General features: G+C 43.8%; 1 protein-coding gene and 1 pseudogene across 2 annotated transcripts in view; one reads left to right on the top strand and one right to left on the bottom strand.

Annotated features, from left to right (window-relative positions):
• Positions 1-18,191, bottom strand: part of SLC25A48 (solute carrier family 25 member 48) — a 327,922-nt gene that overhangs the window by 63,833 nt on the left and 245,898 nt on the right. The gene's annotated exons all lie outside the window — the stretch shown is intronic.
• On the top strand, positions 2,277-3,305 carry LOC146810931 (uncharacterized; annotated as a pseudogene).

Below are 18,191 nucleotides of genomic sequence, written 5' to 3'. Positions count from 1 at the left end.
TGAAAGTGAAAGGCCAGTCACGTGGGCAGGGTGCTGTAAATAATACAGGGGGAAGGAGTTACAGTGAACTCTAAAGATGAGTGGCTATGGCAACAAGGCGCAGGCTGGGAAGCTGTTCTCCGTGGGAGCTGGGAGGAAGAATAATATACGTCTCCCTTGCATTTTAGAATGTTTCACGCGGAAGGCACGAGGGTCAAGTGGATAAACTCTCCGTTGGCTGGTTTGTGCTAACGGGAGATGGCCAAAGAGATTGGTAGTCACTACTGTCCTTGTGCAACATCATATCTCAGTGATGTAGCTTTACGCAAATACCGGTCATCTATTGGTGTGCTACTAGTTCGAAAAGAAATGCGATTTATTGAATTTTAACAAGGACTGTCTGCCAATTGTTTCTTTAACTGTTAGTCAGGGATAGTTACTGCATGTATTGAAATAACTTAAAGTGCGCTCTGCTGGTTAAAAAAAATTGGGAACAAAGACAGACAGCTTCAGGTAGAACCGGTCACATATCAACCCTGGGTGGAAGCACTTGTTGTCACTGTAATGCTAAGTAGTTGAATGGTTGAATGAGGCTGACAAGTTAAATTGTTGCATTTGTATTTCGAATGTGGGTAACATTGGGTAATTAGCAAATGCATACCGAGCGGACATGATGGTGGCGCTGGCATTCATTGTAATGTTGGGGTGTATAATTTGTGATCTATCGAAAATGCTTTCTGGTGAATGCATATCATACAGCAACATTGCTGCAGCAGTGAAGGACTGGCCCTGCAATCTCAATTATGTGGTTCATGCATTGCTGGAAGGATTGCGACAGAGGAGGTACAGGGATAATTTAAAAAGGGCCAGGCAGCATTTGGTAGGCAGCCTGTCACGCTATGGTATGGCTTGCAGTTGTGCGTCACTTTGGAGCCATGTATTAACCAGTCAACTTTTTAGGCACGACCAAGCTGCATCTATAAAGATGGGGAGCATCTGTGTATGGAGTCAGGGTGAACCACAGCACACATGGTAACTACGTAGGTTCCCGCACTGACGGGAGTGGACAGGCGAGTGGCCTTCCATTTCTGGTCCCCCACACTAGGGATTAAAAGAAAAACATGCATTTCATGGGGGGGCATGGGGTTCCCTGCCATGTACATGGCATTAGGCATCCCAGGTGGGGTATGTTGTTAAGCACCTTTTGCCAGGTGACATCTGCTGGTACTGAGAAAAAGAGTATGATTTTATTGAATGCTGCTTCATATTGCAGATGGTTGTGGCAAATCTTAGGGCACCTTTCAGCCACTGACACATGATCAGGAGGGCCACAGCATAGCTGGATAGGAGGGACGGTCTGACTAGAGACCAATTCAAACACTGGCAGAAGCCTTAGGACTGAAGGTGCAACAGGAATTGGGGTCATGGAAATGGGGGATTGCCTACCCACAGTGGTGCTAAATTAATCTCTGGCAACTTTCAGGAGGGCCTAAGTGCATTATGAAAGTGAGGTTGGCCATGTTTCATGTCAGGATATGAGTTTGCGGGGCTTACTCCAAAGTAACTTTCAGAAGGGCGCGACCCCAGTATGAAAGCCAATGTTGACATGTTGTGCATTTCTATGTCTCTATGCAGGTTTGGGCAAATATGCTTCAGGAGTGTGCAGGGCCATTATGAATTTGGGACATGTTTACAGCTGTTCAACTCAAATTTGCTGTAATTGTTGAAGGGCAAAAGAGCCTGCTATGCAACCGCTAACAGTCAATAATCCTGGTGGCACATTTGTGACACATTTGCCTGCACACGGTGGTAAAGCTGTCTTCTCTAAATTGCAGATTTATTTCTTTCATGCCCACGTACACTCAGAATGATTGAAGACCACAGTTCCCCGTCCTTGTTTGTCCCAGAGGCTAGCCACGAGGACACCGAAGTGTAGGCGAAGTTTATGGCCATGGGGCAGGCAAAAGGGCTGGAGTGGGCAAGGAAGATGTTGGCGATGCAGCAACAGTCAGCAACGCTCACCGTGACAGACACTGATGGGATGCAGCCAACTGATTCAGGCCTCCATGTCCAAAGTGTTCTGCCTGCCAAAAAGAAGTGACCAGCAAGAGCCGCTGCCGGGGGTTGAATTGAAGAAAGTCAAAAATGGCAATGTCGATCAAGCAGCTACAGAACCTCCTTCAACTTCCTAAAAGGAGAGCGGAGCAAAGAGGAGCAGAAAGGACAGTGAAGGACAAGACTCAGGCACTAGGAACAGTGGTAACCACACAGGAGAAGGATATGACCCACAGAGTAGCATGCCGACTGCACAGAGGCAGACCAACCAACCTGCACAGAAGGTGGCTCCTAGCCTAATCCCGGGAGCATCGGGTCAGGCACAGCAAGAAGGACTGGGTAAGATGATGGAAGCAATGCATAGCTTTATGGTCTCAGCAAAACCATTGGTTGGGTTGGGCACAGGGGAGCAGGTTCCCAGTTCCAAGCAAGCAAGTGTGAGTCAGGTATGGGTGCATGACAGCCGTCCTCCTCTGGAGATGCTGGGTGAGTCCGTCTCTTTGACAACGGTGGGGTTCGGGCATGGGGGTTGTGGATGTTATGACATGTGGGAGTAGCGGGTGTTTTGGTCAGGCCTGATCCTCAATTGCTGACAGGAAGGTCATCTCTGGCATAGAGAGTTCCCTTAGAAGTCTGATATCAGAATTTGAAACAGGGAGTTCATTGACATTTTCTCATTTCTTACATTCGCCAAGGAGGGGGTAGACATACTGGTGTCAAGGAAAGATAAACATAAGTGGAAGAGAAAGGTTAAACCAGAGGAGACAATAGACAACTGGTTAGAGGCATTTGCCATGTTACCCACGGTAATCATGGAGAAGTTCCCAGAACAGAGGCCGGCCCTTTGCAAGTACACCAGGGTAATTTATGAGGAATACAAGCATAATGGGGGCACGGGTTGGCTGAATTATTACAGAGTGTGCAGACAGAAGATGGAGCAGGCACCGTGTATGTCATCAGATTGTCGAGAGATTGAGCTCTAGGTGTAGAACTTGGGTAATGGCAACAGCCAAACAAGCAGAGACACCCCCTTCCCAAAGAACAGATAAACAGAGTCATGCTATTTTAAACAGCAGTTTAGATATTCCTTTTGGGGAAGGGACCCACAGGGGGTCGGGGGGCTATCAGTATGGACCAACAACTCATGCAGGCTATAAAACACTGGGGCATGCTCTTGGGGCACCACATGAAAATTCACCCACAATTGCTCCAAGTGTGCTGGATGGCACTTGGCAACCAATTGCAGCTAAGGAAGCAAAACCGATAAATAAAGAGGTGCCAACGTCGGTGCAAAGCAGCCTTAATTGGCTTGAGTCACAACACACCATGTTAGCACCAGCTCCCATATCCTTTGCCCTTATTCCTAAAGACTACACTAGATCAGCCGAGCATGAACTGTTGTTCAAGGGTTTTAGTGAGGGCTTTAGGATTCCATATTCTGGACTCACTGTTGCGAGACTGGCCAAGAACCTACGCGCAGCGGTAGAAGCACCGAGGGTGGTCTGGGAGAAGTTGGAGAAGGAGTGCTATTTGGCGCAGATGGCTGGACCTTTTGCCCAGCCACCCCTTCTACATTACATTGTGTCTCCTCTGGAAATTGTACCAGGAAAGAGCAAGGCAAGTGCAGGATGCTTCACCATCTCTCTTACCCCAAGGGGTCATCAGTGAATGACTACCTGGACGACAGAGCGTGCTCAGTTTGTTATGCTTCATTTGACAAGGCAGTCGATTTGGTTTGAGCAGCGGACAAGGGTGCTTTTATGGTGAAAGTAGATATTCCATCTGCTTTCTGACTCCTCCCAGTCCATCCCGATAGTATTCACCTACTAGGCATGCAATGGGACTTCCTCCTCATCGGTAAGGCAGGTTCCAGTGAGTGTGGCGAAACCCTCCATGCATTTCAGAAACATAGTCATTAGGGGTGCCATTGGCACTACAGAAGACCCAGGGACCAACTGATTTTTTGACATCCTTGGGAATTGAAATTGATTCTACAGAAAGAATGTGCAGAGTGTTGAAAGGTAAGGTTGATGCCCTTCAAAGTGACATTCTGCGGGTCCTGAGCAGGAGTAAAGCGGTCCTGGCCACAATCTGGAGCTTGCTGGGCAGGCTACATTTTGCAGCTAGGATTATACCAGCTGGTGAAATCTTTGCTAAGCAGCTTGCTAGGGCAACAATAGAAGTAACAAAAGCCCATCACTTGGTGCGGCTCAGTAGAGGACTGAAAGATGACCTGCATATGTGCCTGCCCTTTCTGAGTGAGATAAGTGGGGTGCTGTTGTTGTGCACACCGTGGCTCAACAGTTCAGTGATGCATCTGGTGTTATATTCCAGGTGGGTAGGACTGACCCTTTACCTAGTTACAGAACTGCACACAGAACGTGGGGTTTTCCCTGAGCAATAGCCTCATACATTATGCACTAGCAACCTTGGATTCTTGTAAACTCAGCAGGACTACCATCTCCTGTATAATAACAATGTGCAAGGTTCATTCCCGATGTCATCCTAAGTCCAACAGTGGTACAGCAAGGTAGAATCCCTGGGGATACCTTTGGGTATTTAAACATCACATCTTGCTGAGATAGACAGAGGAGATCACAACTTCCATGCTGACACACTGACGCGAGATGCTGGGGTTCCTTCATGCAGATACTCTAGCTCGCAGTGGTCTAACATCCCTTACGGGGTGCCCAGCTAGAGCGCAAGATGGGGTCCCACAGTCTCTCACTTCAGGTACTGGGGTTGACTTTATCCTAGAGGGATTCTTGGCTTAACACCTACATACATGCTAGGTACACTTAGGTACATCTAGTTAGGGTAGCATCGTAGGAGTATGCATTTCATTGTCATGTATTTTATATACTTTCCTATGTTCATGATTATAGCAAGATGGTAGAAATCTACCATCCTTTCACCTTCTTAGTCCTTCTAATCATTTACATCTGTTGCTGTCTAATGATTGTTTTAGCACACCTATTTTCCACTAGAATAAATACTTATTAAAAAACGTCATACCGTTTATTCTGTGTATCTCCCTGAGACTAAGTGAGCACGAGTGACTGAGCGAAAAGTAGTGCACTGTTTCCATGGTCCTGAGGGATGAGGGTTGTCATGTTCGATAGTTGCCAAGAACTATTCTCTCTGGTAAGAGGAGTTTCTAGTGGCACTGTGAGCTAGATGGTATACAGGCCAACATATTCGGCGAGGGTGTCTGGAATCAGTCTGGACACCAAGCCCGCAGTGTATGTCTAAATGTGCAGACCCTATATAGGTTTTATAGGAACTACACGACGCTGGGAGAGAGTGTTTGGTGCCAGTCTGGGCAGAAAGTGGTGTGCAGTAACATGGTGTAATGCATGGAGGAAGCATGGGCTTACAAAAAATATCACTGATCTGGAAATGTTCTCAGTTGTTTTGTCATTCCATCTATGGCCCCAAGTGCTATCTAACAGAAGGATCGCATTCTGCTCAGACAATATGGATGTCGTGCAGGCCCGCTAACTGCCAATATGGCAGTTTCCAGGTGTTGGTGGGGCTGATGAGGGAATTGATGTGGGGGTGCCCCTGGAGGAATGTGGAATTTCATGCATGCCATGTCCAAGGGGTGAAGAATGTAGCCACTGAAACTCTTTATCGTTCTCAGTGGGTGAAAATCCAGGCATATTAACCCCAGGAGATGGAAGAGATGACACCTTTCAATGCAGAATGCTGGTGTTCGGAACAGTGGAGCAAAGGATGGTGGCCATGTGAGAATTATCATTAGCCCTTGGGACATGAGCCTGATACCAGGAGTGTTACAGCACATTTACGTCAGTGACCCATTCCCTGGGATCAGGGGAGGACCACCCCCCTGTCAGAAGAGTGTAGCCATTTGTGCTGTGGGCCAAAGACAATGGGAAGTCAAACGCATGGGTTTCGAAACACCTGGCGGCAATGACTCATTTTATGAAGCTAAAAGGGAAGGGGGATCCAACTGAGGGTTTCCCAGTAAGAGCTGCACTGAAAGGATGGGCTACGCAAGAGGGGGTGAAGTCACCAGACCAGAGGGCACCCATTGATTTGAGCATGCTGAAGGGGTTGGTGGGGGCACTCACAATCATCTGTAGTTCACAGTATGAGGAGCTACTATTCTCCACCACTTGTTCCCTAGCCTTTTTTTGGGGCCTTCTGGACTTCTAAACTGGTGGCAAAGGCAATGAATGACCCAGCTTATAGGGCACTAGGTCGGTGGCGCTCAAAATGGGGCAAAATAGGGCTGAGCTGACAGGGAAGCATTCAAAAACAGATCAACTGGAAAAGGTGCAGTAGTCTGGTTGCCAAGATTGGGGGACACCAAGTGTTGCACGATAGAACTACTTGGGGCTTATATGGGGTGTCGTCCAAAACAACCAGGGTACTTCACCAGGATAGCCAGCCTCTCACCCAATTTCAATACAGAAGCATTCTCAAGCGGGCGCTTGAGGGGTGGGATGCCATGGACAGAGTTGGTCAATTCATTCCTTTAGAATTAGGGCTGCCACACCTTCTTTTAAGCAGGGTTTGCCATGGGGGTGATTATGTGGATTGGAAGGTGGCAGTCAGACAGATACAAGTTGTATGTCTGGATGGGAATCTGGGAAGAGTCGTTGTTGCAACCTTTGCAGCTTCAGAGTACACTATGACTGATGGGGGTAGAGGGTAGCAGTAAATCCTGCAAAATTCTGTATAAACAAAGCCTGGTTCTTCCCTAATAAGTGGGACAGGTGTATGTGGGTCAGAGAAGTGTTATATTGGGGAATCCTTGACTCTGGCACCAAAACATTGTTATGCCTTGTTAGTTGTATTAGAATATAATCACAGGTGTTAATAAATGTTTTATTTAGGATTTTAAACAGTGAGGGTGATGGGTCACTCTTTTGTGGCCAGAGTGGAACAGCGGGCCAGAGAGAGGAGTTGGACCCACGGTTTCAGTAACGTTGAATTGTCCTGGATGGGAAGCCCAGGAATGAGATGGGCCATGCTGGAACCTAAGTTTCGCCAGCTTTTGGGGAAGAAAGGCGTTAAGCGAGACATTCTGATAATCCATCTGTTGCAGGCCATGCCGCATGGTCTTACCAATATGGCTACCCTAATGGGAGGCTGCGAGATAGGTTTGTCTGAAATCATCTCAGTGCAGGGTGTGGCAGGGAGCTAGATCACCTGCGGCTATTGAAATGTCCAGACGTAGTATTATTCTGTCCCTACAGAAATTTACTAAGTAGCACAGATTGGGTTTTATGAGCCATAGCTTGCTCAGTATTGGGATATCAATAAATGATTTTAGAGAAAATTATCTAAACACATGGTATAAGTAACAAAGCACAAGTTAATTGTGACATACAATAATTTATTTTAGTCAAAAGAAATCGATATTCATGCAAAAGCAAGTGCTACACACCTAGGGGTCTAATATAATGTCGGGCAGATCGCCAACGCCCGCATGGCGGTGGCGATCCGCCCGACATTATCTCCCACCCGCCTCCCACTTCCCCCGCCATATTATTATGGCGGGGGTACCGCGGCAGATGGGAATACCGTCTGCCGCTTTTTCGCCCAGTCGACGGGTCAACCAGCCGGAAAAGGGTTGAATATGGTGGCGGTGTCTGCAAGACACCGCCATCCATATTACTATGCAGGCGGGTAGCAGACTTTCGCCGCCACGGAAAGGCATGCGGTTTTCACAGTTGGGGGCCCGTTGCGGGCCCCAGGATGTTGGGTTTAGTTCGTTTTCACACTAACTCGATGTCTTTTTTTAATTTCACACAGAGCCCACAGGAACGGACACTGGGACTCTGATGTGTTTGTACTTCTGACACGGGACAATCTGGAAAGCCAGACGGCTAAGCCACGAGCTAGCCGCTAAAGGTAAACTAATTGCACTCCAAATATATTGCAAAAAAACTATTGCTAGTCAAATTTCGAAAACACTAATGACTTCATCCTTTTAAAATAGAGCCCATGGGAGCAAATTCCGGGACACAAAGTAGTCAATTGGAAAAGAAACGCCCTCCTAACATTACAGAATTATCAATCCACAGAGGTTAGTAATCCATCGATTTTAGAATAACACTATTTGTGAATCTTTCCACACAGTTTCAACACGGTGGGTCTCCTTTTTCTTACTGTAGATACCCACATCTTAATATTGTTGATACGCCAATTTCTACAGGCAGTATGCGTAAATAATCCACAGGTCAGTGATATATATAATCTTTCATACAGTCTATTAACCGCAGGTAAACTGTATTCACCTAACCAAGGTTTTGTTTTCATCTAAAACCAGGGCGAGCCCCTCCAGAAGTGAATGACTCAAAGACAATGAGCGACACTAGAGCTCTTTAATAGAACCATACGCTTGGATTCTCCACGAACCACACGGAATAGATGAGCATAGCCTATTAGCCTCACCCTACAAACTATTCTAAACACATGTGATTCAAATCTTACACATTCTTTTTTGTCATGCAGGCTACACACCATTCATTTTGTCTTGTCCTGAAGAAGACCCACATTTGATGCTCAACATTAGCACATATTAACCAGGGTCGAAACGTTGACGCTCTATTAGAAGTAGTACATTCCACTGTGACCATTACAAAGTGTTTAATGAAAAAATCTAGGTCCCTGTTGGGGAAAATATATTTGTTTTTCACTTCGTGCTTGAATGTTTTATGTAATTTAGTTTTGTATTTAATACATTTGTTGTGATGTATGTACGTTATATGCGTTATCTTATTTTTTGTCTCACATTCCTCACTAGATACTAATGTGTGTAGCACTTGCTTTTTTATGAATATCGATTTCTTTTGACTAAAATAAATTATTGTATGTCACAATTAACTTGTGCTTTGTTACTCATACCATGTGTTTAGATAATTTTCTCTAGAATCATTTATTGATATCCCAATGAAATTAAGGGGAAAACCACTTTGAAGTTATTTGTCTTTTTAAAGTAAAAACTGTGGCAGAACCACTGTTCGCTTAACGTGATTGTCCCCAGGTTCTGTGCAATACTGGGTATCCCCATTGATTAATAATAGCTTGCTCAGTAGGCATCTGAGCAGTAATTTTGAGCCAAATGGGTACACTTATTTGATTGTGGATACAGAAATTTTCCTGCTAAGAATTGGGATTGCCCCAGAAAGGGCTGGCTGTGCTTATTAGAAATATTAGGGGAACACTGTGGGAGGCCTTGGTCATTTTGAAGTGCCATTGTCGAGGCTTGGGGAGTTACAGGGCGATCCTAAAGCTTTAAACAACTGAAAGACCTCCGGGTAGTGGATCTTGGAGCCAAAAGCAATTGTCTCAGGTCACTGGGAGTCATTACCATTGTGTCAGGGATGACACAACAGTGCTCCTTAATCCCTCAAGGGACAGTTGAAATTCTGAACTGTGGAGACTGGCCATGGTCTCGCTCTGACTTGTCAGGATTATGACGCAAAGTAAAGAGTAGGGTGGCAACACATTGTAATGAATGAGCTGTAAAGAATCAAAGTGCGTTGGTGCTGAAAACACCAACATGGCAGCTCTAGCTTTCTCAGGACGGGTGTTCAAGGAACTCGCCATCATCACCTGGATCGCCCGTAAGCTAACCCAACCTGTGTAATCAATAAACTTGCAACATAGTTTATCCACAAAGAGTGTCTCTGTCATTTATTATGTTGCATGCATTTTATTGTTGTAATGTCAAGGGTCCTCACATTTTCAATGGGCTAGGGGTAGCAACGCTATGTCACACATAAGCAATCTGAAAACTTGTAAGCTATGAGACGAAAATAACCAGAACTGCAGTCACCCCATTCAAGAGCACCACTATTGATTGAATATTGGAGAGGATTGCTAGAGCCATTCACAACGAAATCACTCTGACAGAGCACAGACTTTCCCTTGATCTGAGGCCTAGTGAGTCGAATCTGGGAATCGCTTCTGAGAAGAGCGGCTCGGGGGCTGGGACTGAGCCTGGGTTGGGGTCCTGCTCGTCACCAATAATATCTTGATCATGCCTGTAGAATCCGAGGACGCAACAAACACTATGCCTACTTCCTTCCGATTTCCCTTGACACCCTCGCAGACATCCCAATGCCCAGAAGGAAAAGAAGCGTGGCACGGTGCGCTCTCTTGTTCCAGTAAAACCTGCCAATGAAGTACCAACCTAGTTAGTGAGGGGCAACAGGAAGCTTATTGAGGACTGCTGCAAAAGGATTTCTCCAATCGCAATTGCAACCAATTCTGGAGTGCCTTACTTTGATTAAATCTCTACTTGCAGCCAAGACCAAACTGACAGTAGCGCACATCAGGCATTTCCCCAGTGGGCCAGGGGGTGGGGGTATGGTTTTGTGCCCATGGGGGCTGGTTTTGTCACTGGCGGTCAGTTTTGCAGCAGTGCTGCAATATCAGCCCCCTGTAACTAAGGTGGGAGTGGTGCTTTCCTGCTAGGAAGCTCCTAGGGCTGGCTGAGTAGCAATCTGCCAGAGCTGGTTGCTGTTCCCAGTGCGGCCTTGCTCGCAGCTACGCATCAGTCTCAAATTTCAGAGCATAATACTGCCCTGGTCCGAGTGGAAGTTGCTCCAGTGAGCCAAGTTAATAGTTTAGCACTTCTGCCTCAGTGTATTGGTTGCTCTTCCTGCTCTTACAGCACTTGTGAATGATCATCAGTCAGAAATGGGGCACTGTTTAGGGATGATAATGGAGAGGCTTTTAAACTTTTGGTCTGATCGCTTTGAGTCACGAACAATTGCAAGTGCTTGGCGGACCACCATCTGTGTTAGGGGGCACCAGAGAGATGGGGCCAGAGGTGTCCCCTCCTGCTATACTGTTGAACACGGGCTATCAAATATCTCTACCCCTGACCATGCCCCAAACATGGAGTCTATCATGGTGCCCTTCTCAACAAAGTACATCAATGACTAAGGGAAGGCAGTTTTTACTGGTTAACAGCTCCAAAATTCTTATGCTTTGAAGAGTGGGATGGATTGGTTGTTCCTTCAAATATATCCCGGGAGACTGTATCATTATTAACTTTATTATACTTACATGAAAACTTGCTGACCATCCCTAAAAGCTGGGAGCAAATATCTAGCCCTATTGTTACTCAGCTACTTGGAAATTTTAATAAGCCTTCTGCGACCCCATTATTTCCAATGGACCTGAAACTTAATACTCCCTCTTGTGCCCAGCAAACTATTGCATTCCTTATGCCTGCAGATACCTTCCCCCGCTTACCCTTTCAAACTAGTTTGAGGCCCTTTCAGACTTAAGTGCAACTAACTAACTGTCTAAGTTCCAAATTCCCACTAGTTGGAGATTCCATTTTAGTCTCCCCAAGTTTTCTCCTAGAAACACTATAATTTAACCTAGCCAATAATTCCTCTTTATCAGTGATCAGTTGGAACGCTTGCGGCATTAGTTCTAAATTGCTGATACCTAAATGTGTATCCCTCATCGAGGAATATGCCGTAAGTTTGTTCCAGACAACATGAAACACTGGGCCTGTTATACGAGGGCTGTAGTTGTCAATTTATTACTGCCATTTGTCAATCTATATCTGCCTTCTGTTTGGGTTCAGATGTGCAAAAGGAGGCCTAATCATTTGGGTCAAAGTGTCACTCAAACTCGACAGACAACGCACCATGCTTTTCAAGTGTTTCTTATAAAGAGGAGGTGTTTCAAAGATTTATCCGATACATTTGTATACTAAAGGTTTTACCAAGTGAGTCAATAGTAACTTTGCACACTTGTTTACTTTTCCTGCTAGCTTAAAAGCTCAGCACTACACTCAACAGGTGAACATTATGCGTTGTGGAGACTTCAATGTAAAACATGTATCCCGCACAGTAAATGAGGGCCTCAACATGTGTTATAATACCACCTCATTATGTGACTGAGGGGTGAGGGGCTCTACCTTGCCATGTTTAACCTGGCTTATGTCATGGAATGTATGGACATTAGTAATGAGGACCTCCCCTCTTTTCATGGTAATGGGTTGTGCAACAACTATGGATAATATTTTTGTCTCCAGAAACATCCTGCAATTAGTAATTAGGGGCAGCATACATGAGTATAGCTAAAGCACTCGCAATGAATTAACCATGATGTTACATATGCCCATAAACAAAGTTAAAGCACCACAGCCGGTCCTGTCTACCCCCTTAATCTCTGACTATGCTTGTTCATGCATAATCCCAGTATGTGTTTGGCGTGGCTGTTACGTTGTAATGTTACTGTTCTTGTAAATGTCTTTCTGAACAGATTGATGGGTCTAATATTTTGTGTGATTTCGAAGTCAAACATCTCTCCTACAACCTGCTCAAAATATTTGAGTAAACCCTAGATGGTTCGACACATGCCAGAGTAATTCACAAACAGGAAATAAAGAGAAGAAAGCTCATTGAGGGGGACTGGGAGACCCTCACCAATGCCTCCAAACAAAAGGACTATAAGACTTTTTGGACCACACTCAAATAGTGTAGATCAAGGAGTACCGCGGTAATATGCTGTACAGTAGCATACATTGTAATGATTGGTTAAGCATTTTTTATCATTGTATATTATCCTTACTGAAAACTGTCTGTTCCACCCTTACCTTGAGAGTCATCCAGGAGAGAATCCTAAACTAAACTTTAGAATTAAAGAGGTCACAGAAGCAGTCTGCCAATCCCCTGGCTCAAAAGCCCCGGGACCTGACAGACTACCCATTGACTTGGTATAATGCAATGTAGAAGTAGGGGCCATGCTCCTTACTAAAGTATTCCACATTCTCCCCCCTCCATAAAAAGCTACCAGAGTCTTGGTCTTATTTGAAAATTGTCCCAATATTTAAGAAGGGCAAAAGCTCAAAGCCTAAATGCTACCGAACAATCTCTTTGACTGATATTTCTGTTAAATTATAGGTTGAGTTATTTCATAACTTGTGAGAATGGGTTCATGAGCATAACGTCCTTTATCCAAGTCAGTTTTGGTTCAGGCAGCGGCCTGGTATGGTGGATCAGGGTCTGAATTTGCATCTTATTGTGAGGAAATATACATCACTAGGCACTGTCCATTGAACCTTGAGTTTATAGACCTCTCTATTGCCTTCAATAGTGTGAATCGTTACAGGATTTAGGTCTGGATACTTCATTGCAATACTTCCTGCAGATATAATATGAGAATGTGAGGGTCAGGGTATGATTCGGACGAAATAGGAAACATTCAGAACAATTTAATCTTGATCACAGTGTTGTTTCTTATTTTTTATATCGATAATTCCAGTGCCTTCTTATGTGACATTACCACAAATATCACCATTATAGGGATTACAGCAATCCCAGTGCTGATGTATGCTGACAATGTGGTCCTAACGACCCGCACACATAATGCTTTGTGCTAGCTTGTTGATTCTTATGTCAACTTCATGGCCAATCTGAATGTATCTAATAATTTCGGCAAATCGCAGATTATGGCATGTGGTCCTAAGAACAGCAGAGCAGCAGCATTTTTTCTATAGTATGTGTAAACAATCATTTAAACCACATACCCAACTTCCCTTATCTGGGACTAGCACGTGGGGTAGCATTTAAAAAATCTTTGAAATTCACTTAAAAAGCCATAGGTTTCAGGCATGATATAGTTAGTAATTAGCATTTAGGGAAAGTTATAGTTAGTTGGACTTTTCACTCGTACAAAACCAGAGAAATTCCCCCATTATAGTTAGTTCAGCTAACTATAACCCGCGCCACCGCAATGCACTGCTCATGATGTCACATATTACATCACTCATGACATGGTCAGTGACATCACCCATGACATCACTGATGACATCTCAAACAACATCACTAATGACATCCCTGATGCCATCATCCATGTGATAATTTGATGCATCTTCTCACACCCTAATATAACCTTTGATACACCCACTCTAAATTACAGACTGTTATTCTCAAAACCATAGAAACTCCAACACCAATAACTACATACCCACTCTCTGATTCTTAGGTTTACACACACATCAACTCACTCAACCGTACAGTCACACATACTTATGGTCACTCAGTACAGGACTATCATATGCACTCATACACCTATATAGACACTCACACACCGCCACTCATTCATAGAGGTACTCACACACCTAGTCACTCATGCAAATAATTAATCACACTGCCATTCACTCACCTATACAGTTACACACACACCAGCTTCAATTACTCATACAAATGCTAGCACATTCTTACACTCTTATATAATCACTGATACAAGCACACACTCATCCATAAAGCCACTTTCACAATCACACACTCTCACTTATAGCCATTTATATACTCCTACACACATATATACTGCCTTTTTTATATGCAGTTACTCACACATGTACACTGAGATATACATTCACTCACTAACACACCCATACACACACTCACCCACCCATTCAGTCCATCACAGATGCACTCTTGAAACCATGCACACAGTGAATCACCCACTAACACATCTATGCACAGAGTCACACACACCCCACTCACACAAACACTCAGGCACCCATACAGATACTCAGACAACCAATCAATAACCCATACAGACACTCATGTAGCTATTCGCAAACCCATGCAGCTGCTTACACACCAACAGGCAGACGGATACAGACATTCACACAGTTTAGTCACTAAGCCATGCATTCAGTAAGATACGTTTAGTCACTCACTGATAGAGTCAGTCACGCACCTACTAAATCATCCATTCAGACACTTATACACCCACTCATTCTTCAATACGCATTTCCCTATATATATTAAACATATTTAAACTTTGCAGAAACACACAGCCACTAGATGATGTCATCAGTGATGTCATCAGTGATGTCATTTGAGATGTCATCAGTGATGTCATCAGTGATGTCACTGAACATGTCATGAGTGATGTAGTATGTGACGTCATCAGCAGAGCATTGCGGGGGCGCGAGTTATAGTTAGCTGAACTTACTAAAACGGAGGAATTTCTCTGGTTTTGTATGAGGGAAATGTCCAACTAACTATAACTTCCCCTAAAACCTATGGTTTTTTCAGTGAATTTCTAAGGTTTTTTAAATGCCAATTTCTAACTATAACGTGCCTGAAACCTATGGTTTTTTAAGTGAATATATATATATATATATTACCTACTGGCGGTCGCCAGTAGGTAGTTATAGTTAGGACCACGTTTCCATAGGAAATCCGCAACATTCTATTTTGAATAACTTTGGCGCCGGTCGACGAATCCTCGCGAATTTTTCAAAATAGGTGGGGCGCTACGCTCCGCTCCTTCCCTGAAAGTCTCGGGGGGATTCGTCAAGCGGGGGCTGAGATAAAAGGGGGGTCCCAAAACGCGTTTTTCCCATGCATTTTTCCATAGGACCTTTAGACACAACGGCTGAACAGAATTACTAGAAATTTGGCAGAGAGGTAGTCCTCAGGTCAAGGAAGTGCCTTTTGTAGGTTTGGTGTAAATCTGTTCAGTAGATTCTGAGAAAATAGCCTTTAAATCAATATATATATCTGAGCCAGCTTACGGTGCGCTTACGGTACGCTTACCGTACGCGTACGGTGGCGTGCGCGAGCGCGATTCTGATTGGCTCTTAGATCTTAGTAAACATTCGAATCGGTCGAAACCAGGAAGCGGCGGCCGCCATTTCGTGTGTTTCACTCAGAAAAAACAGAGTGATAACAAGAAAAGGGGGCAAGGAGGAGAGTTACAGACCCCCTAACATTTGTAAGGGGGTCAAAGAAGGACAGAAAAGTACAAAGAAAACATTTATTAATTTAAAAAAAAATCACGGGGTACGCGTACGGTAAGCGTACGGTAGAAAAAAAAAATAAAAAAAGAAATGAAAATCAGATTTAAGTGTTTAGATATTAGGGGGCTCTAAAAAGAGCCGTTGTGTTTATTAAGTGATTTTTTAGTGGTACCTACAAGTAAGTACCGATGCAGAGTCTAAGGTTCAAGAGGAAGACTCTGTTCCCTTCATCATTGAAGTGTACACCATCTCCTCTATAAATGTCTTGCATGTCATAACGCAAGTTGTTGTGGTAAATGGAACCCATACCATAGTCACGGAGGAAAGCAGAAACAGATTTGTTGACGTGCTTTCTTGCTTTGTCAATCTGCGGACAGAAATGATTGGACCAGTTCCATTTTTGCCTTTGGCATATGTTAGAAAACACAAAGGCAGTTTTAGGGAAAAGTGAAAACAGTTGTGCAAAGGTCTCCTTCATAAGCATTTCCAGACCTACCCCAGTCAAAGTGCCTAGGTCATTGCCACCACAGTGCACTATTATGAGGTCAGGGTGTTGGATGTGCATGAAGGATTTCACCAATGGCATCAATTGGTGCCACTTTAACCCTCTCTGGCCAATCCATTTAATGTCTACATTTGGCAAAGCAAGGTCTCTCACCATATCTGTTTTCTCTGCATACTTTTCACTCCAGAAGACATAGCTGTGCCCTACAATCCACACTGTGAACATCTTCAAAGGAGAACTGGATGCACTCAGGAGGTGTCTTTCAGTAGAATGGCAATATGAAAAGAAAGACAGTTTGGAAATGGAGGCATACATATTTTTTTCAAAAAAAAAAGAACTGATTGGCTGTTTCATACCATTCTAGAATAAAAACTAGGCTGTATGTGTAAATTAATAGAAGCATGTTTTGTATTGGTACAGAAAAATGTGTTACCAAAGAACAGTACTATGGATTTGCTGTTAGGTTTGAAAAGTCAAGCACTCTTGCTCTTTGGAATTGAAACATTGTTTGGCGAACTTCTGACCTGACTCCACACAGCAGTGTTCCATGAGCTGTTGCTATGGTAGCAGGCAGAAGTCAAGTTGGGGGAAGGGTACTAGGCAGAAGTCAAGTTGGGGGAAGGGTACTTTTGGAAAAGGGTTGGTTTTCAACCAATAGAAATGTGTGATTACATTTGAAAAAAAGGGGCAAGCACTGAGATTTGAAACTAACATGTATATGTGTGGAAAAAGAGAGGGAAAGTTTGCCATTATCTGGTTCTGCTGAGAGGAGAGAGGTGTAGAGAACAGAGATCCTGGCTCTGATAATCTGCTGTTTGAGTGCCACATTTCTTTCACAACTAACTAATTTTAAAGGTGAGTTTAGAGTCTGAGAGGGGATGTATATGGTAAATTAAGAAATGAATAATAGAAATGCAATTCTTTTTGTTGAAGTTGTGTTTATTATTTTCTGTTTTGGGAGAAATTTAAATGTGAGGAACATGTAAAATAATATGGACTATGTTTTCACAATAAATTAAGGTGTACTGGTATAATAAAAGAATAGTTTAAGGGTTTGAGGTTGGACTCTTAGCACACAGGTAGCTGCTTACCATGTGGAATCATGCACAGTATTCACAAGCGAGTGGGGTTTGAGGTTTCAGTCAGTAATGCAAATATATTCAGCATCACTAAGGCTGGTTGCCCTTGCTGGAGTGTAGGCAGACACCCAGGTTACAAATGATGCTGGTCTGAAAAAGCAGTTTGGACATGTGCTTTGTAAAAAATCTGAAAAGTGGATTCATAATGTGTCAGTCTGTAAAAGTGTTTATCACTTGCCAAAAAAAAGAGCAGTAAGTGTGCTTTCAAATTGGCAAAGAAATTTCGTTTTGTGACTAATGTGAAAACATGACTCTGTGTGCAAATAGGAATTACAGGCAGAGATTTATTGCGTATTGCTCTGGTGATTTCACAGTTGCATTAGATGGAAAGGGGGAGACATTTTTTGGTGCAGAAGCAGACTCTTAGCACACAGGTAGCTGCTTACCATGTGGAATCATGCACAGTATTCACAAGCGAGTGGGGTTTGAGGTTTCAGTCAGTAATGCAAATACATTCAGCATCACTAAGGCTGGTTGCCCTTGCTGGAGTGTAGGCAGACACCCAGGTTACAAATGATGCTGGTCTGAAAAAGCAGTTTGGACATGTGCTTTGTAAAAAATCTGAAAAGTGGATTCATAATGTGTCAGTCTGTAAAAGTGTTTATCACTTGCCAAAAAAAAGAGCAGTAAGTGTGCTTTCAAATTGGCAAAGAAATTTCGTTTTGTGACTAATGTGAAAACATGACTCTGTGTGCAAATAGGAATTACAGGCAGAGATTTATTGCGTATTGCTCTGGTGATTTCACAGTTG

The sequence above is a fragment of the Triturus cristatus genome, chromosome 7 (assembly GCF_964204655.1).
Source record: "Triturus cristatus chromosome 7, aTriCri1.1, whole genome shotgun sequence".
Taxonomy (NCBI): domain Eukaryota; kingdom Metazoa; phylum Chordata; class Amphibia; order Caudata; family Salamandridae; genus Triturus; species Triturus cristatus.
The sequence above is the reverse complement of the archived record's forward strand: the minus strand, read 5'-3'. Positions and strand labels throughout refer to the sequence as shown.